Here is a 21155-nt window from a genome sequence, read left to right as displayed (position 1 = left end):
CTTGGCTAAAACCTAGTGTTATTAATGCTTTGAATGGAGGAGTTCTGTAATTAAACCTGTGTCATTGTAGGCAGATAATCGATTTAGATGAGAGCAGGGCTGTGAGTTTTGTGTTTAACATTGGGATTTCACCAGCATGTGCTCCTAGTTTACTCACCAGGGTAAGTGGCATGTGCCTTTTCCATTTAGCACCCTGCAGTACTCATTGCTGCTCACTTTACAGCCAGCAAAGTTACACTAAATCCTGGTATGATAATCCACAGGTCTGTAATTGCCATCTAATGCAGTTACTTTTTAGCCTATTACTGTTTCCCACCAGTGGTAGGGAGTTGATAGTTCAAAGAACTAGGATGCACCTTCAGGTATGACAGTCCAATTAGCACAGGAAGGAGCTGAGGGGTTGCATCTAGGGATTACAAAAGTAAATGGGAGCCTGATTAGAGCTGCAGGCAGTGGCACTGCAGGTCCTGAGAACTTGGTTAATGCAGCCCTTTCTGCTTAAAAGAGACATGACTGGGCATCAGTATCACTTACAGGCTCTCTGAGGCATCGAACCAAGGCTTCCTCTAAGCATTTGGTTTTATTTCAAGATATTTTAGAATAAGCTGAAGATGAACTTTTAATTTGGAGGTTACATTCCAAGCTTCAGGATTTAAAAGAGCTTGAAATGGGGGTTAGAACTAGATGAGTTTTAACCGTTCTATGAAATTAGAATATTTATGTTCTTGGAACACTGTAAAAAAAAACCCTGTCACTGGATCTGAAAACTGCTTATTAAACAAAAGTCCATGAAAACTATTCAATTCTGAAGCCATTTGTTATCACTTATTTCTGAGTAGTCAGAGAAAAATCTGTCTTGACCAGTAAGCCATTGCAGAGATTCTCTTGTGAATACAAGGGCTCACATGGTGAATATTTTCTGTTCTTTTCATGGCCTTTTAAGGGCTTGCCTTAAATGTCATAGGAATTTCTATATTTTGGCTGATTTTGTGTAGCTGCACTTTAGAGGAGAGCTTTATTACTGTTCATGTACTTTGTGCCGTGTCAAGTGTTTGCTGCATTTGGAGCACCTTTTCCAACAGGCAAGTCTGGGAGGGATGCAGCACTGATCTGGAGAGTGAGGCGGGGGAAGGAGGGTGTTACCAACTTCATCTTCTCGTGAATAAAATAGTAGGACGTTACTTCTGCTGCTCTGGGGAACTGGGCTTTATGAAAGAATTGGCAATGTAGTTGCAGATCTTAGTGTTTTCTCTGTTAATGTAATGGGGTTAAGATCTTCATAAAACTGCTGTTTCATGGAGCCTTCTTGCTCCTTCACTGCTCCCTTGGTGCCATAAGGTGGCTGAGCTGGCAGGTTCAGCTCTCTGGGTTTGTTGACTGGTATTCAGCTAGGACCACCAAAAGCATCATCACCTCTAAAAATGTCAAGGGTGCCAGTGAAGTGATCTTGGGGGTAATAATGATCCCACCTACTCTATCAGCCCCTTTTTCAGCGAGGTGGTGGTGATGAGGTGTGGACTGTTCTTTGTTTCATGCTGTTTGCTGAGACCTGGAGGGAGGAAGTAGAGGGAGCAAACTGGCTTTTGACTTAGATAAGAGTTAATTGTATGTGATGGTCAGGAGTGGTGAAAAATAGGTATGGAGGTGTGAGTCTGTGGCCAAGGGGCTTGTGGTTAAAAAAGCTAGGTTATCATTCAGACTATCTCTTAATTTAGGAGCCAGCAAGGTCCTTTCCTTGGTGCTGTTTAGAAATCTGGTAAACCCCAAAATGACTAAACCACGTTGTGTCTTCTCCTTGTGTGTGGAGTATCTAGTATTTTCTGTAGGACTGGGATTTTCTTGGTTTGAGTTTTTTTCATATCTTCTGTGGTTTTGTGACTTGTGATAAATGATAAATGGGGCTCATCTTTCTGCTTCTCAACTCCTGCATTGCAACTCCTATTAATTCCAGTAGGAACTTCACCCATGCAGGTGTTCTCTGAAGAAGTTGAGTCTCTTTATTGTAAACTAAAAGGTTGATCATCCTGCAAGCAAATGAAAAGAAATTGAAATATCTGACATTTCTGACAAGGCCATGGAAGGAAACTACTGAGAGTTGGTTTGATTTTTACCTTATTTTTAAAGCTCCTGTCATTTTTGTTACATTTTTAATACCTACACAAACCACTAGCTGTGTATGTACAATGCCTTCTGCATTGATGTGCGGATAACAACACTGCTTTTATTTACTTTGGTTTTGGAAAATGAAACTCTCTTGAAGTGTTTTTCAAGATCAATCAGTAACAAATTTGTAATATATCTCTGCCCAAAGCAAGTTTCTTTTAGGGTGATGGATAGCTGGAAAGATGAAATTGGCACCTTCTGTAGACGGCTCTCCACCACTTACCTCCAGATGGGTATAAATCTTCCACTATTTCCCCCTCCAGCACTGCTGTGAGATGTCTCAGTCTCTTATCCGGCGCTTTCATTATGTTTCAGGAATGCTGGATAGCAGTTCTATTTTATACCAGTGGATGTAGCCTGGAGATGGGCTTGGTCACTGGTTTCCTCAGAGGTTAGATTTGCCTGCTCTGAATTCCTGATCTTTTTCAGGCAATATCAACAGTTATTCACTTTAGGACATGTAATTCTGTATTAAAATCAGTTTTCAGAGATCCACAGGTCCCAGACTTCTGCTTACAGTGTACATGGTCAGTGATTATACCAGTTGCAAGACCCAGTTATCCTTAGGGAGGTGCAGATGTTGAATGTCAGTTTGACTTGTCCATAGTTGTGGTGGGGTTTGTTTTGTGGTGCCCACAGTATGTTTCATTTCCTACAACTATTTTCTTTTTCAGCTTAAAAAAGGTGAAGAATAAGAATTAGTAATGCATAATAATAATAATGATTGAGGTTGGCAATCAAATAGGTATTAGGAAGTGGGAGTTCAAAGGCATAAATGGCTATTCCTGTGTTACCAAAACCTCACAGTCAAAGGAAAGCTAAATCTGTGGATGTCTTCCCATTAGAGCTGAGCAAGAGACCACAAATACCACATGGTTGGAATCTAGCTGACAGCCACTTATAAATCCTTTACTGTTTCCAGGATTGAGCCACAAGGTCATGCTGAGGGAATGGTGTAGAGAGAGGAAGTTAAATGAATACTTCAGATCTGTTCTAAGTTCTTATCAAACCTCCTTTCCAAAAGGGGCAGATAAGATGAATGCTGCTTTCAAAGAGAATGATGGTACTGGGGAAGAGACACTTTGCCTCAAGGCAATACATTTGAATAGGTGCTAGCTTAAACAACTGAATAATTGATTTTGAGAGTAAGGCTCGATTTCGTGTATTTCAAGGGTATAATATTGGACCTTTTCTTATTTACCTGAATAGTAATGAGCTTTTTAAGGAATTAAAAGAAACCATGAGGTTTTTGTCCATGCCAGGTAATGCCCTGCGAGTTCTGTCAAAAAACAAAGCTTGTTTCTGGTTAGACATTAGAGGAAAATTATTCACAATAAGAACAACTCCAGCCATTGGAATAATCTTCCCAGGGAAGGTGTGGATCCCCAACACTGGGCATTTTAAGATTCAGGTGGACAGGGTGCTGGCCATCTTGTCTAGACTGTGCTTTTGCCAAGAAAGAATGGACCAAACGACCCCTGAGATCCCTTCCAACCTGGATTCTATGAAATAAATGAATAGCGTTGTATATTGTTGTGTGTGTATTTGGGAGGGGCAGAACGCAGGTCATTCGAGAGCTGTGCCCACAGCTAAAAAGCAACAGAATCCAGACAACTGGTCAGATGTAAAAATTCCTGTTTCATAGACTCACAGAGTAGTTTGGGTTGAAAGGGACCTTAAAGCTCATCCAGTTCCAACCCCTGCCACGGGCAGAGACCCCTTCCACTAGAGCAGCTTGCTCCAAGCCCCTGTGGCCAACTTGGCCTTGAACACTGGCAGGGATGGGGCAGCCACAGCTTCCCTGGGCACCCTGTGCCAGTGCCTCAGCACTCTCATCATTTTTCTGTGGTCAATTCTCCTGTGCTGTGGGATTTTGGACCAGTGCTTGTGGTTAGCTTCTGTGGGTCAGGGGGGTGTTTAAATCCCAAGTTGAATAGCTCTGTCAACTCAATTTGTACAAAGAAGTGTCTCTTGTGGTGTTTTAACTGCCTCAAGTGTATTTGGTCTCCAGCAGGATCAGAGACAGTTTTCAAGGGGGATTCTAGGTGGGCATGGACTTGTGTGCTGGCAGAGCTGCCTCTGCTGGGTGGCAGCTGATGGGCTGAGCAGGGCTTCTTGCACTTTGCTCTGGAATGTGGGACAGCAGATGCAGAATGGGGATGCTTCTGACAGAGCAGCTGTTATTCCTGTTGGTGATTCATGGAATAGAAGCATTGCTCTGTGAATTTGAAGCAGAAATGATGGGAGTCAATGGGTTTATTATATTTTGCTCTCTTAATGAGCAGAGATGGTTTATCAGAAATGTGCGTAACTAAGAAGCTGCTTTTATAACATTCAAACATTGTGTTCAAAATGAGCAAGGACAAAACAAGTGATGCTGTGAAGGATTGCCAGTCTTTTGCTGTCTGTGTTGTCCAGAATGTGTGCTGTCTGATTGAACAACTCCTTCTGCCTTTCTCACAATCCTCTGCCTCTGTGGTGACTTTTCTTTTTTTAAGATGCATTTAGGCATTCAAAGCTGAGAACAAAACAGATGCTGATTTATCCCATCTGGAAGGGGAGCTGCCTCCCTCCTCCTTCTCCCTCATTGAGCTCCCCACAGTGCTGTGTCTGCCTGACTGAACATGTCCATTTATACCTATTTAGCACCACTGACAAGATAGCTAACCTGTGTTTGATGGATTTTTGGCACTTCCCACTCCACAGCATCCTATTTCTTCTCCATTTGCAGCATTTGACAGTTTAAGGATTTGATCTACCTTTCCTTTCCACATTGGAATGACTTGATTGCAATTCAGAGCAGGCACAGCTGATGCTTTTTTCCATGTTCTTGCAAATGTGAATGATGGTGCCAAATGCCACAAATAAGCCAGCTGATGCAAGGCATGGGTGGCTGTGGTGGGTCATGTTTGATAACAGCATCTCACAGAAACACTACTCTATAATAGCAGGTTTGATGATCTCGTATTTTTTAAACAATGTCTTGGACATGCTGCTGCTGTGAATCCTCTTGTGTCAGCTTTGCAGCTGCTTTGGGGAGGGGAGGGGAGGAGAAACCTTTGCTGTGACTCTTAAGCCAGCTCTGCTCTTGCTCTGTACCCCCTCCCCTAAATGCTCATGTCCTGTGTATCAGAGATCACCAGGAGAAGTTGCTGCTGGGTCATCTCCAGTGGGTAAGTGGAGGAGATGAGCCCTGTGAGCTGGGTAGGACCCCAGGAGGGAAGCTCTGGTGTTTGTGGGAAAACAGTTCGGGACAGATGGATACACGGTCATGGCTGTTGGCTTCAGGTGCTTGGGACAATGGCCACTGCACTTTCCATCTTAACCTTTAATTATTCTTGGGAATGAAACAAAAGCTCTGCCAGCAGAAACATCCGATCACCATTTGTTATGGATAATTCAGGAGGGATACTGTGCTGAATGGGCCTGTAACGTTCCTTCCCCAATGCCATTTACTGGTTTTTGCTTGCTCTTGGTAAAATAACCATAATGAGATTTAACATGGAAAACTGTCTGGTGTTCTGGGGGTGCCGATTAAACTAATGATCCCAAATTTAAGGATGCTACTTATCTTTCTGCTTCTATTGCAGCCTTCAAATAAATGAAATTCATGAGGTTTATTGGTGTGTAGTTATAAAGCATCAATAACGTTCCCCTTGGCAGGCTTTTATACGTGTGTCTGTGTGTGTGTATGGTGAATAGAGGGAAATGTAATCTCCAAGTTATCAAACTGTTTTACAGTGTTCTTCTGAACTGCTGAAACCCTTGGGAATATTTATGTTTCTCCTGAGTCTTATTATCACAAAAATTATATGTGTATTTTATGGGATAGAAAATATATTGTATTTCTTTGCTATAATAAACAAAACAGAAATATGAGCTCGTACAAAAAAAATAATTCTAGTGGATGCTTCTGGGTTTCTTTCAGTTGGTACAACTCTTACTGATGTTTTCCCTTGATTCTTGACACTACCACCCCTGAGAAACAAAAGGTTCTTCCCCTTTGGCTAAATCATGTGTGCTGGATGCTCCTGCTCATCACAGCTTATCATCCTGCATTGGAGCTGCTCCCCAGGCTGTGCAAGAGCAGGCAGCTGCCCAGGACCCTCAGAGGAAACCTGTGGGTGAAGAGATAGACAGGGCTGAGTGCTGACTTTGTTTTCCCCAGATAAATTGGTACAGCACCATGAGAGGAGTCTGCAGATCACACAGACCTCGCTGGGAGGTGAGTAGTTTAATGGTTTGCAAGATCAGGCACTTCCGTTGTGTGTTTTTGGTTTGGGCTCTTCCTCAGGTTGTGCATATCCTGCCTCTGCGTATGAAAGGACTGTTTAATGATGTGAGGCTGAACTGTGGAGCAGGGTTCACTTGCCTTTTCTTCACAGACTTGTTGCCTAATCTTGGATAACCAAGGTCTCTTGGAGCTGTCAGAATGCCTGCTGAGTTGCTCTGTGCTTATCTTGACAAAGCTGAGCTGTGGTTCTGATTTATATGCAGGTGAAATCTCAGAACCACAGTTCTTCATGTCCAAGGATCTAGGCAAAATATTAAAGAGTTGATGTGCCCAGATGCCATGGTCACGGAGGGCTACGTAATCAATGTAGGTGTAACTTACAGTTGGTAAGTGTCTATCCGGCAGGTAATACATGTGCTCCCTGTTCCAAACAGTATCCAGTCACAGAAGTGACTCTGAAGACTAGGGTCCAGAAGTTTCAGTGACACCAGGACACAGGATACCCATGGAAGAGTGTTAAATCAGGTGCAAAGGATAAGGGCAGTGTGGAATAAACCTACCCTTAATATGCTGCAGGTCTTCTTTCTCCACCAGTGACAAATGCATGTGAAAGCATTCTTCAAAACCAGCATTTTCTTTTTCACTGGATCTGACATGAAATCTGCCTTTTATGAAATGTACAAAAATTAGTTCTGTTAATTTAAGATATTTATCACTTGCTTTCAAGACTGTTGCACTCTCTTGAAGGTCAGGAGGAAATGTCCTTTGTTAGACTGTTACTATCTTGGGGGCATTAGGAAATACCAGCTTTTTAGGTGCATGAGCCTCCTGTGTTCTGCATTATATATGTGGTGCCTTATTTGCAAAAATAAGAGTGAGAGCACCCTGTTCTTTATGTAAAAATGGAAAGCTGCCACATACCAGATCAGGGAACATAGTGTATCCATCTGCTAGACATGCTGATGAGTAAGTCTTACTACTGCAGCAGAGATTCTACTCACCTAATTGTTGATGGTTTTCCAATTGACTGAGGCCCACTGGTAATACACGTGCACTGTTGTTTGCTGTAGTGGTGCTAGTGAGGAAGCTGGGATGATCCCCTCTAGGGTGAGGCAAGCTGGCTTTAGACAAACCTTTTATTAAGAAATTTACTTAGTTTCTGCTATAATCCTGTGCTATCACCAGCACTTCAAAGATTGTTATGGCTGTAGGGGCTACTTCTTTTTATTTCCTTAGCTCAGTTTCTCTATAAATATTGTTCAAAGTCCTTTCTTCCCAAAGTACCCTAATTATTGTTAGAAATTGCTCTGTTTTTTTCTGTACTTCTTTTACCATGGCAGCACAGCTACCTAGAGAGTGAGATACGGTTCTTGCTCTGTCAGTATGGAGCTGCTCTGCTTTTGTGCTTGTTCCCCCTGGCTTCACACTCTGGGTTGGTACTTCTGCTGTTGAAAGGTATTGTGCTAGCAATCCTAATTAGGAGTGCCATGAACCACAGTTAAGAACAGAGCAGTTAACTAGGACAAACAAATGTGCAAGGGACAGTGTAATTGAAACTGCAGGGGAGGGTAGCAGCGATAGTTTGCAAATGTCAATGAGAAATTCAGCAAGGGCACTGGGGAAAACTATTACTCTTAAAACTTGCCGTAGGAGTTTTCTCAATGACCATAGGCAGTCAGGACCTCTCCTGGGTCTTTCATCCATGTTTAATTAACTGTTCCTTTGTGATTGATGACTGCTTCTTGCAACCTCTTCTAACAATCTCCATCTGTCCCAGCTGTTGCCTTGGCTGAAGTGACCTGTTGCTGTCCCCGTGGCTGCTCTTCCTCAGATGCTGTTCTTGCATGGCCCCTACCCAGTTGTTAGTGTGGCTGAGGTGGATGCAAGTACTGGAATTCAGTATTAATTAAGTTCCTGGACACGAACTGCTTCACAAACTCCACTTAGAGGATTTGTCTAATTGGCTGAGGAAATAGTTTGAAGTGGAAGAACATTTCTTTCCATTAATGTTCAAATGAACTGCAAATTACAGAACTTTGAAGCCTCCACATTTCCTTAAGATAAAAGCTTTTAAAAAAATGGTAAAGGAACTTTGTTTTAAATCAGAAACAGATGCATTTTTATGTGGTGGGGGAGGGGGTTTAAGTAATTTGCTGCATGAATAAGTTGGAAGCTGCTGATGACTAGTGAGGATGGGCTGTAAGATTTTCTCAGTCTTAGGCTGGGGAGTATATATAATTTTTCTTACTGTTTATAGAATGGGAGCTGTTGAGACAGAGAAAAGAAATTCCCTAGGCTTAGTAAATGTCTCAGCATTCAAGTTGACTCTAGTGCAGAGTTGTTCTGTTTATGCAGTTGTGGATGTTAACTGTATTTAAGATCTACCTTGCTGCTGTGATATACCAGTAGAATTAAGGCGTGGATTGCAGAACTCATCCTTGTGGGATGAAATATTGTGTGTGTGTGTGTATGTGCATGGAGGGGGAGCTCAAAATGGGGGGGAAGGGGCAGGGCTACCAGGTGGATGTCTGCTTTCCCTGTGACTCTGTGGTGACCTGTACAAGATCTCCAAAAGTCTTACACGGTGCAATTAATACAAGGTCTGACATCAGTCACTCAGTGTAGGGCAGCTGAGCTGCAGTGGTGAATTAGCAAATTCAGGATGCTGTTGTATGTCCCTGTCCTGGGTTCAGCAGTAGCAGTCATTTTTTTCCTCATTCTTAGCAGCTGGTGCAGTGCTGTGTTTTTGACTGTCAGCCTGGGAACAGCGCTGATAACACCGATGGTTTTAGTTGCTGCTCAGTAATGTTTAGTCTGACCAAGGACTTTGTGAGCCTCATGCTCTGCCAGGGAGGAGGGGAAGCTGGGAGGAAGCAGAGACAGGACACCTGACCCAGACTGACCAAAGGGGTATTCCATACCACATCCCGTCATGCCCAGGATGTGAAACTGGGGGCAGTTACCCAGAAGGGCTAGATCACTGCTCAGGCTGGGCTGGGTATTGTTTGGCCGGTGGTGAGCGGTTGCATTCTCTCCCCTTGTTATTTGCTTTGTCACCATTATTACTGGTGGCAGCAGCAGTGGTTTGTGTTACACCTGAGTTACTGGGCTGTTCCCATCTCAGTCCATGGGAGTTACATTGTTTCCATTCTCCTCCCCATCCCTCCGGGGCAGGGCAAGGTCCGGAAGTGGGCGAATGGCTCCGTTGTTTTTCTGGGTTACCGGCTGGGCTTAAACCAGGCCAGCCTCCCATGGCAGTTCATTAAGCCATGCTGTCTCAGCTCACACTGCTAAGTTGGGAGTGCTCAGGCACATCATTACTGTGAGTAGCCGGGTAAGGTAACAGCAACCAAGAAGTAGCTGTGGGTGATTCTTTCCTTTCATCTCCTACAAATCAGTCCCCTGTTAACGTAGACTAATAAAGAATCAGGACACTGGCAAGCCTCCTGAATATTGATACCAGCTCTTCTGCTTCTGGAGTGGTTTGGGCCCACTCTGCAGTTATTCTATAGCCACAGGTAAGAGGTCGTGGGCTAAACCTAGTTTGCATGCTTCTATCTCCTTTTCTTAGGATGCTACCATTACAAAGAGCTGGCTGTTTGTGGTCTGCAGTGTGTATATGTCACAATATGTTCAATCAGTATTAGGCATGAAAATCAATCCTTGGTGGGTTGTGTGTTATTAAATCCTCCATATTTAATAGCAATGGACTTAATATCAACACTTCCCCTATCCTAGCTATAACAGAAAGAAAAGGCTTGGGATCAAAGGAACTACAGCAGCATAGATGCTAGCAGCAAAAGAAGTGGAGCCACTACATTTAATATGGTGACTTGTTTTACAGAAGCGTCATTTACACTGGTCTTAAAGTGTATTATAGATTTCTGAATGTAGTCTTTTGTACTTTTTCTGTTCCACAGTGACAGCAAGTAAGAGTTTTAGTATTAAGAAATATGTCAAAGTTTCTTCTCTGTGAAGAAACAAACCTTGGTAGCAGAGGTGTTGCTTTAGCTCTTGGGAACTAGATTTGTACCAGTGTTGGTTACAGCAGTTGGCAAAACTGCTGTAGGACCTGCAAAACTGTTGTAACAGTTGAGACCTTCAAACAGAAAACTGAGTGAAAAGTGTGGTTTTGTGGCAGAGGGGATGCTGGAGATCACCTCTTGGAAAAACAAACATCTCTTTTTAAGAGCATCCATGGTGACTAACTGGTCTGGTAATAGAGACTGAAAAATACGTGGGTTTCTCCTGTGATCAGCTAGGAGCTGATGATGCCTCAGGTTTAAGTGTTTGGCATGAAAGATCAGGGGCAGGTGGGTGCCACAGAAGTATAGCCATGGATTGATGCAAGAGGAGACCACCATCAGAACAGGCTCACTTTTCCATGACCCTGTTGCACAGGTCACAACACAAAAAGAAAGTGGCCACAAAAACTACTACTATTTTACCATCTTCTCTTTTCCTTTTCAGTCCAGACTGCACATGGAACATTTTAAGTGCAAATGCTGCTGTTCTGCTATGAAGAATGCTTATTAAGATCTATTCTATATTGGTTTTACATTTCCAGAAGCTGCAGTACACATCTACAGGTCACTCCTTACAGAACCGTTCCATGTAATATAGCTTTGTCCTAATAATATCCTTGTATTGTTTTTCCCCATCTGTTCTGCAGCCATTATATTTCTGTGCAGAGCTGTATACAAGGAAAAGAGTCTTTACCTACAGCTAATGTGGATACTCTCGGGAGATATAAATACCATGACCCTTTTTCTGGGAAGGGTAACAGATGGCACCCAGCCACACACACGCTTTCATTTCCTGTGAGCTGTTTTGACACTATCTCAGGAGAAATAAAGTTTATCATGCAGCTGTTCCTGCTCCCCTCAGCAGCCCAAGTCTTGAGAGAGCTGACCTCTGGTGAGCAATGGTCAGTGTAGTGGGCGAAGATGACAGGGAAATCTTTGTACCTGCTTTTATTTCATGGAGAGAGGATGCCCTCTGAGTTCTGTTTCTCAGATGTAAAAGGTGGTTGGGTTCTCCTAACTACAGCTCACCCACGTCCCTGAAACAAAGATGAAAGATGTTTCCTAAGGAGAACAATGATGCAATATTTACTCAGAAGATAGAGGGGCAGATGAAAGGAACCACTTTGTTCTTCCCTTACACTGTACAACACTGCTTTGTCTTGAAGAATGTTAAAGGAAACTAGCTGTTCAAAACAAAGCCTAAAGAAAAACAGATAATAGGCATTGACTTCCATGAGGGTTATTTACTTTTGTAGCTTTGCATCTCTTTTTTAATAAGGATGGTTAATACTGGTTAATGTAGATCTACACTACGTTAGCTTAATTCTAATGTATAGCACTATCTTACTCATCTTTCAGACTATTTTGGTTCTCTAACTTTTAGAGACTTAACTTTGGGACACTAGTTTAGGTTTATAAATTGTTCTGACCCCTGGGCCTGGATGTGATGCTCATCACTCTCTGACCTGTGAGTGCTGCTGGGGTGAGCTGTCACAGCTCTGCTTTTGTCAGTGGATCCCTAGTACCTGGGAGCCACCACTTGAAGATTGCTGTGTTTACAGAGAAATGCAGGCTGTGAGTGTGCACATGTCAACTGCATTGCACTGGCAGGGATTGGAACTGGATGAGCTTTAAGATCCCTTCCAACATGAACCATTCTATGATGATTGCATAGTAAAGAAATTCTGCATTTGCTGAAGAAATTAACTTTTTCCAAATAATTTTTGAGCATTCTGTGCATCAAGTGATTTCAGGTAACTGCTGTTAGTGAAGTTAAGGTTCTTTTTTCTGTTTCAAGGCCCTTTTCACCATTTCCTACAACAGGCTCTACCTTCATGCTCAAGACAAGTTCTCTTTGGTTATGCAGCAATTACAGGTTTTTCAAAGTCTTTGCTAGACTGTAATGAGAACCTTGGATCTCAGAGCCACAGGAGAAGCCCATCTTCCCAAAAGCAGAGGTTAGGTTTTCATGTGATAGTGCTTAGCAGAGGTAGTTTAGAATCCGTTATCATTTTCCAAGGCAGTGTTAGGAAGAAAAAAAGTCAAAATGAATGGGTATGTCAGAAATTTCTCTGTATAGTGTAGAAGATGCATGCACTATACTGTACAGGTTGAGCACTTTCTGGAATGTTTCTCCCTAGGGGAAATATGATCCCAGAACTGTGTGGTGAAAGAAGATGTTATGGAGAAAGGTATGTTATCGGCTGTAGTCTGTAGAGCATAAGCTGTGTGTGAGCATTGCCTTATCAAACTGAGCTTTGGAACAGACCCCAGATTACACACTGGGATCTGCAGAGGAGATGCAGCCAGCTTTGGGCATGGGGCAATGCTCTAGCAGCATCCTGTGCTCCAGCAGCTTTGTGTTGTGTTTCAAGTCAGTGGTTCCTTTAATGTAAACCAATACCTAACTCTGCTGAATGCTTTGAATTATGATTCTTATTTAGAGCATGCCTGAGGTTTTCTACCAGTGCTGTTTCCCCATCTCTCTGTAGAAGTGTTGCTTGGTGATGAATGGATGGCCACGTTTTTTGGTGGTATGAACTGTGACTGAAAACCCTTGTATGGCTGAGAATTGCTTTAAGGGAGGAAAGTAAGGTCCAGGAACTAGAAGGTGACAGTTTCAGCCTGAGGAGGGGATTCTGCCTTTGCACTCTGGGATTGGGGTTGGGACAGACTCACAGCTGAAATGCTCTGTGGAGTCAGACCTGGCTCTTGTCAGAGGTGAAGAACTGCCATCAGCAGTTGAGGTGCCACCAGCTCTGGTGTGGAAATGTCAAGGCTTTTGGACAGGTCATACAGATCCAAAGGTCAGCCATCCAGCTGTAATGTAATGTATAGGTACCAGCCTACAGAAAATCACTTCATGTCTAATGTCATCAGTTCATTCATCTGTTGAAAAGAAATTATTGTAATAATAGTTCTAAATGCCTTTGGGAGACTTTTCTTAGTTCCTGTGCAGTCGCACACATATCTCAATCTCCCCTCAAGGCTGCTAAGGAGAAACCTAAATGATAAATCTGTGGAGACAACTAATCGGAAAAGCTATTGATCTTTCTGAGTGTTAACATTTAATATGAATGGCCTGTACATCAGTTCTTCATATTCAGGTTATTTTTACACCAGTTCTGTCATGGGGCCCTGGGGATGTTTGGAGTGATGGCAGGTGGTTGATAGGACCTTGTTTTAATTGACTTCTGTGTTTGAGAACTAGCTGATGATAGCCAATTCCTGAGTGTGTCATTTCTATGAAGCACCCTCAGCATAAGGGCTTCTTCTAGCCTTATGAGGACAACAGTGAACACTCCTTATTTCAGCCTTTTATGTTGATGGAATATTTTACTGATGAACAACACACAACTGCGAATGCTCCTGAGCAGACAAAGCTGTGGCATCTCTCCATCCGGTATAACTGCAATAGAGATCCTAGTGATGAAGTTGCAGCTCTTTTTCATATCATTGTGGCTCTTGCATAGCATTGACTCAAGCAGGCTGGAGCAAAGTCCCCATGTGAAATTTACCCCTTGTCAATATGTTGCGGTCCTCAGCGTACGTAACTGGTGTCCGGGACAACTGTGAAAGCTGGATATGAGGCTGGAATGGTAACAAATTTCTGCCTTGCTTGTTTGCCAAGGAATGAGAATAAGAGAATACGATGCCTTTAAAAAGGCACTAGGTCTCTCCTTAAGATTTCCCAGTTTACATTGTTATCTCCAGCAACTATAATGAGCAGTGGTATTTCTGATGAGAGTAAGCAGCTGAAGTTGACCTCAAGCGTGGCTTGTTTGTAGCTGTATCAGTAAGTAAGTGTAGATGCAGTACTATTACACTGCCCTTGCAGTCTCTCCTAGGTGTCTGTAAACAGTGTAGTTATTGTCTAGTAGAAGGTACCCTTGCCTGTGGCAGGGGGTTGGAACTGGGTGAGCTTAAGATCCCTTCCAACCCAAACCAGTCTGGGATTCAGTGATTGCCTTCCTCTAAATCCATGTTCATCAGCCTTGATCTGCTTTGGATGCAACCACAATACCAGCAGGAAACAACCCTCTGCTCTTTTCTGTTGCTGCCAATGTTACCAAATAACCCCTGGATTTCTCAGCCCTGTATCAGTCAGCTATCTAAAAGGCTTAAGAAAACATTGTGCTATTGCACAATTAGCAAAAATGAATATAGATCTCCTGGAGTAGAAATGCTATGTCTACTTTTAATGGAATAAAAATGATTGTTTGTTTGTCATGGGCTGCCCGGAAAGAATAAATCTCTTACTGGAACTCCTGAGAAGAGACTGAGTAGCACTTTTTTGTCTCCTTGAAATGTCATTAAGAAATAGTGTCCCATAACTCTGGCTGATGTGCTGTACAGCCATCAACATTAAAAAGTGGGTGCTTTTTTGCCACCTCAGGTGTTTGTCTAGAACATATATTGTGATCCTGGACGAAAAGCCATTGCGGAGAAGAAACAGTCGAGGCTGTTCTGGGTAGGCTGAGGATGTCATCGTGGTTTCACAGTTGAAAATGTCGGAAGCGTTGCCTTAGCATGCGAGAAGTCATCGCATTTGGTACATGGTTTTGTGTGGGTTTGTTTTGTTTCATTTCTTTCCCTTTCCAATCTTTACTCTCTTCGCCATGTGTTTTTGTGGGACTGTCAACTGATGTTATTACACTTGGCATCCTGAACTCAAAGGTTTTCAAAAAAGAGATTTCAACTGTTGCAATTGCTTTCTTTTCAATAAAACAGACTGTTTTTTGATGTTGCAAGATCTTTAGAGCAGGTACAGCTGTGTTTGCACACTGCCTAGTACAGGGAGCAGGATACTACAGCATTTTGGGCACCACAATGTAAATATACAACCAGATAATGTTGGGGGGGGGAAACCCAAAGAAAGTCAGTCCAGTCTCATGGCTTCTGATGTGCTTGATCTCTGCAGCAGCAGTTTAATCTTTGAAATCCAGCTTTTTGTTATACTTTAAGTTTTGGCCTCACAGTTTATTCTACCGTATGCAGTAGTCGGGTTGAGGCCTGAGAACTTGGAGCAGCCCTGGGTTTCTGGGAACCTGTTCTTCTGCCTCATACAGGAGATGTTCCATTTCTGCTGGCATAAGCCATAGTCCTTGCTGCAGGTAACTGGGGGTGGGAAAATGAATCTTGAAGTTATAAATATTCATGACCTGGACAATTTGTGTGTATGTGTATCTCTGTCTTTGGTCATTTACAGCAAAGCCTCCTATGGAAAAGCAGAATAAGTTTTAGGATATAAAATCAGTGAATGTTGAATACTTAAGAGAAAAATAAGTAAATTGAAAATCTAATTACCTTAAAATCCCATGTCTTTAACTCAGGAAATTAACCTGGCAGTGCTCAAGGCCAGGTTGGACTGGGCTTAGAGCAATGTCTCTAGTGGAAGTTGTCCCTGCCTGTGGTAGGGGGTTGGAACAGGATGAGTTTTAAGGTTCCTTCCAACACAAACCAGTCTGCAAGTCTCTGAAATTAAAAGCAAAAGGTGCTCTCAAGCAATTGCAGTGTGCAGATGCTGCAGTGTGTAACTGCTGGGCTGTGATCTGTAGCCTTCAGTTGTCTAGCTTGGAGCTGAGCCTTGCATCAGTATGAAGTGGGATGTGGGCAGGCATGAGAGCCCCAGTGTTCCCGTGCTGTGTGGCCTGCACAGTCGAGCTGTGTTCCAGCTCCAGCCTGTGAATGCTGGGATTGTAGCGGAGGATTGCTGGCTGTGCCAGCTCGTGCTGTGGGGAAACCCTCTGGGGCTGTGGGAAATACTGGGGGGCTCCTTTCAGCCTCCTTCATGCAGCTGGAGGTGCTTCATGTTCTGCCTGGGGCTGGGTGTGAGGTTTCCAAATGCTGCTATGTGTTTAAAGCTATATGTGCCTGTTCTTGTTAGAAGGAACATTAATATTAGGAGGATTTAAGTGTACTTTGCGGAGGGTAGAGATAAGTTAGGTATTAGGCAGAAGCTCTTCCCTGTGAGGGTGCTGAGGCACTGGCACAGGGTGCCCAGAGAAGCTGTGGCTGCCCCATCCCTGGCAGTGTTCAAGGCCAGGTTGGACACAGGGGCTTGGAGCAAGCTGCTCCAGTGGAAGGGGTCCTTGCCCGTGGCAGGGGTTGGAACTGGATGAGCTCTAAGGTCCCTTCCAACCCAAACCAGCCTTGTGAGTCTATGATTGGGTTAGCCTATGGCCATTTGGAAGGGATTTGTTTTCTTTTCCTCTTGTCTTGAAACCTCATAACCATGCTTTTTATGTTATGAAGTATCAAGAAATCCTGTTTTATTCTAAACTATAAACATAATAAAGTAATTATAACCTGTTTTTTTCCATTATGCATTTATGGTAATGGTGCAGAATATATTTTTAATTTCTTGCTTAAAGTTTGAGTTAATCTTTTATTTATACATGTATAGACTCCAAAACCCTAAACAACTTCCAAAATAACTCTCCCTATAGGAAAGACTGTTGTACTTGGTTTTGCATGCAGTGTGTGCAGCAGCATATATATGTGATCATCAGTGCAAAGCAGCTAAATTACTCAAAGGAGATTTTTCTACTTTAGGAACATGGGTTTACTTTGTGTACTAATAGAGTGCCTGCCAGTCCTTCCAGGTTTTTATGGCTTCTCTGTATAACCGTGGCTGCTGAATGTGAGCAGGCTGTTAAATAGTATGAAACTAGTGACAGTGTTAAGATTCATGCTTTAAATGCTGCTTCTCTCTGCAAAGGACCAGGCAGTGTGTGCTGTGTCCCCGCTCCCTGGGTAGCTTAGGCTTTGGGGTGCTGCTCTACCTCCAGCTGTGGAATCATTTTCTCCACTGTTTTAGTTCATTTCTAGGTGCAACTGAAATAAGGAAGGGAAATAGTTTCAGAATGTACTATGGAGAGACAAGGAGAGAAGCTTTGAAAGTGAAGGGTGTTTGAGGGGAGGACACAAGTCCAAAAGATTTTCTCTGACAGCTTGGCAGTTAGCAGAGGAATAAGCAGTTTTGCTGTTGTACATCTCTTGTGCATTCTATTAGTAAGTTCAAGGAGCGTTAGCTAGCAGGGAAGCCGGAGGTGGTATTTTTTTAGCTGCCTTGTGCAGTCTCTGGTTTTATACCCAGTCACATTTCAAAACTCTGAGAAAGAGGAATTCACAGCAGAGACTTGAGCCCCTGAATGGTTAATCCTGTATGCTCTTAAACTTGACATTTAAAATTGACACAGGCCATAATAATACTGAGATTGGGCTCTGCTGAGTTTATAGCCAAAGTAACTTACTGATGTCCTCCTCCGCTTCCTCACTGCCGCCCTCCTTCCCAGAACACTACAAGTGCCTGTTTTGATGTTTTCAAAATCAAAGACATCCATATTGGAGGCAGTATGAAGTCTCCATAATAAGCAACCACTAATGGATGACATAAAGTCATTTTCTTTAGTAAGAAACAGTCAAGGTCTATAGTAACCTTGTGACAAAAGCAAATCTAACGTCAGCTATTCCATTTAGCATCAGGTAGCAAATTGGAAATGTGTAACGGAAAAAACTGACTAGCTCTGAAGAGTGCAGGAGTGAAAGAATAACTGAAAAGCATTATGAACTGCCGTATTGAGAAGCATGTGATGACCTCCATGTCCCTGGGGCACAGCATGGCTTTGTCCTTGGGCTACTTTGGAAAGTGGTATTTTTCCAAACCTGGCTGTCAAGCTGTGGCCAGGATTAATTTCTGGTGGCATCCACCAAATCAGAGGAGGAAAGGAGATGAGGAAGAGGTGTACTGCAGAGCTACTCAGTGGAGAGAATTGTAGAGATAGGTTATTTTCCCAGGTACATTGAGATAGCTCCTGGTTGAAATGTTGGTTTAAATGGGATAAAATATTTCTCAGTAAGAGAAATGTTTTAGTCTTAGGGGAATTTATAAAGAGTTTTCTCCACTGTAATTGGGTTTTAATGTTCAGTGGATCCTGACACATCAAAGGGACTTGTGTGTCTGAATGTATCTTAGTGGAAAGCAAAGCCATTCTGAGGAAAACTTAACAGGAAAGATCTCCAAAAGGGGAGCATAAGCCCTGGTCAGCCTGTCACAAAGCAGTGACTGCATTACAGCTTTTCCACTTGAGTCTTAGGCTTAAATGTTAAGACTTCCCTTTCTGCTCTAGTTCAAATCCAGCAGTGCTGTCATGAGACGGATAGGACTATAATATTAATGGTATCTCCTTAAAAAGTGTGGTTTTCTTCCCTTTTTTGGAGGGATGGTGTGGGTCATCTTGGGGTGGCCTGATGGGAGCATGTGGGAGCTGCCTGGCTCGTGCAGCCAGTGCCACAGTGGAGGAAGACAGTCACAGTTGCTGTGTTGGTCTGGAGTCTCACCTACTGCTGGAAGGTGTCCCTGCCCATGGGATTAGGTTGGAACTGAGTGAGCTTTAAGACCCCTTCCAACTCAAGCCGAGACTGTTGTAGGCTTTCCCATAAGCTATATTATAAGCCTCAGGTGGAAATGCTTTATAAGGAGGTTTAACAAGACAAGAGTGGGAGGGCAAATGGTTGCTTTACTTGAAGTGGCTTCTTGGCTGTCCCTGTGGTGCTCGGAAACTCGGGGGCTTGAGAAGCTGGTGTCAGCAGCTTGCAAAAAAAAAAATAAATCGTCTTATGATTCTGGAGTGGGGAATTAGGAGAATATCTCACTTCATGAATGGCTTTCTCATTTTTAACGTATGTCATTTCTAGGAGAGTGGTTAAAATAAATAATTTGATTTTCTTTTTCTAAGCTAGAGATATCTCCTGTCCCATGTAGAACAAGAGAAATGAGAATAGACAGGAAGATTTAGAAAAGCTTTTATAGTGTAGATGTCTGCTACATCTGTTTCTTATGCTTTTTACCCGATTTTGTCTATGGCAAACAGTAAAAAAAATCTTTTATCCAGCATTTACAGCACACTATTAAGTTCTTTAGACTTTCTGAGTGTTGTATAGTGCTTACGGCAGAGACACTCTGTAAATGACCATAAAAAGAATATGTAGTGTTGAGATGCACGATTGTGATTATTTAAATAAGAAATAATTTTGGTCAAGCAAAATGCAAACTTTACCTTTCATTTCTTTCTTTTAAAGACAGCTCTAGAGACTATTCTGTCAAATAATTTGTCTTCTGTATAAATTTAGTGCTGAAGATGATCAGGTAATTTGCCTCTACTTCATACTCAAGTATGCAAAGCTGCTAAAGAGTTTTTGCCTTAAACATCCCTGGGCTTTTTTGCCCTAATTTATTCTGTATTTCCAATTAAGCTGGTTGTTATAAAGAAGAAAAAAAAAAGTTGTATCTTTTCCTTTTTTAATTTTTTATTTATTTTTCCTGAAAAATATATTCCTTTTCTAGTTGAAAAAATTCCAAATGGAAGCCTCTTTCAGCCTTTATTAAGGCAAAATTGTTTTTTCCTGGAAGATCAAGATCTGCTTCAGAGTAAAAACTGTAAGCTGGCCCTGCAGAAGCCAGTCATAGGTGAAAATGAAGGCTTGATGTAAATATTACAGCACTTTTTGGCCTGAAAATTCAAACGTGGAGCACATAAAGAGGAGAAGCCACAGAAAATAGCAAATTTGGGCTTTATTTAACATTTTGAGGATAATTTCACTGCAGTTAAGCACAACTGCATCAATGGATCCTAGTACTGAATCATGATAGAGGTCTTCCTCTTGTTAGAAATCGCAATCCATGCCCATGCACTGAAAGGACAAAACGGAAGGGCTGTTTTTGAGCACAGAGCCAGTGCTGACCTGCTGGTATGATGCTACTCTGTATTAATTTGCTATGTTCCTTTTTTTTTCCCCTCAGTCTACCATTTCTATCACAATTGAGAGAGCTGAGAAATCACCTTTGCAATATCTTCCATACTGATCTCTATAGCTGAAGCAGATGAATGCAAGAGTTTACACATCCATGTGATAGAGGAGAACTTTGTGTTGTACAGGGTTAGTATACCTAGAAATTGGAAGAGGGGGAAGGATAAGGGATTTGACTATTCAAGATATACTCAAACACAGCATTTGGTCTCCAGTGGAAGAATGTGTTTTGAGTAGGTTTACTATAGCAGACAATGCTGTCTTACTGTTCTCCTTCAAGTACAGAGCTTTGATTCCCAGGGATGGGTATTTCCCATAAACCTGTAAGGCTTTTATATATATGTAGCTAAGAATGATAAAGCCAAGAAGCTAATCTCTTGCAAAGAAATATGAAAATGGCTCTTTTAAGTCAAATTCCAAGTTGGGCTTGTGCTGCCTGGGATGTGAGATGGCAAATTGAACCCTTTGCTTCAAGGACTGTGCCACAGAGTATTTTCTCACTTTGGGATGACTCACTGGTCTGTCCCGATGTCTGTAGCCTTGGCAGAAAGCCGAGTCGTTCTCAGTATTACCACCCATACATGGGTGCACATAGTACTGTAGGGAGCAGGCAAGAGTTTCCCAAGATAACTGGTGCTTCCCAGAAAAGCTGTGGCTGCCCCATCCCTGGCAGTGCTCAAGGCCAGACTGGATGGGGCTTGGAGCAACCTGCTCTAGTGGAAGGTGTCTCTGCCCATGGCAGGGCGTTGGAGCTGTATGAGCTTTAAGGTCCTTTCTGACGCAAACCAGTCTTGGGTTCCCTATGTCCAACTATTGAATACTTGGGTTTTGAGACTCTCGTATTGTGGCTTTTGAGTCTCTTGATGCTATTGAGAAGTTACTGTGAAGAAAATAATTGGAAAACCAGGGTGGCAGTTTCA

The 21155-nt window shown here is 42.6% G+C and overlaps 1 protein-coding gene across 1 annotated transcript in view; it reads left to right on the top strand.

Moving 5' to 3' along the window:
* GSS (glutathione synthetase) overlaps positions 1-21155 on the top strand; it is a 315783-nt gene that overhangs the window by 294241 nt on the left and 387 nt on the right. The gene's annotated exons all lie outside the window — the stretch shown is intronic.

Source organism: Neopsephotus bourkii, unplaced genomic scaffold (assembly GCF_033783945.1).
Source record: "Neopsephotus bourkii isolate Nb327-2 ecotype Australia unplaced genomic scaffold, CSIRO-AGI_Nbou_v1 NB_1663, whole genome shotgun sequence".
Lineage (NCBI taxonomy): Eukaryota > Metazoa > Chordata > Aves > Psittaciformes > Psittacidae > Neopsephotus > Neopsephotus bourkii.
The sequence above is the reverse complement of the archived record's forward strand: the minus strand, read 5'-3'. Positions and strand labels throughout refer to the sequence as shown.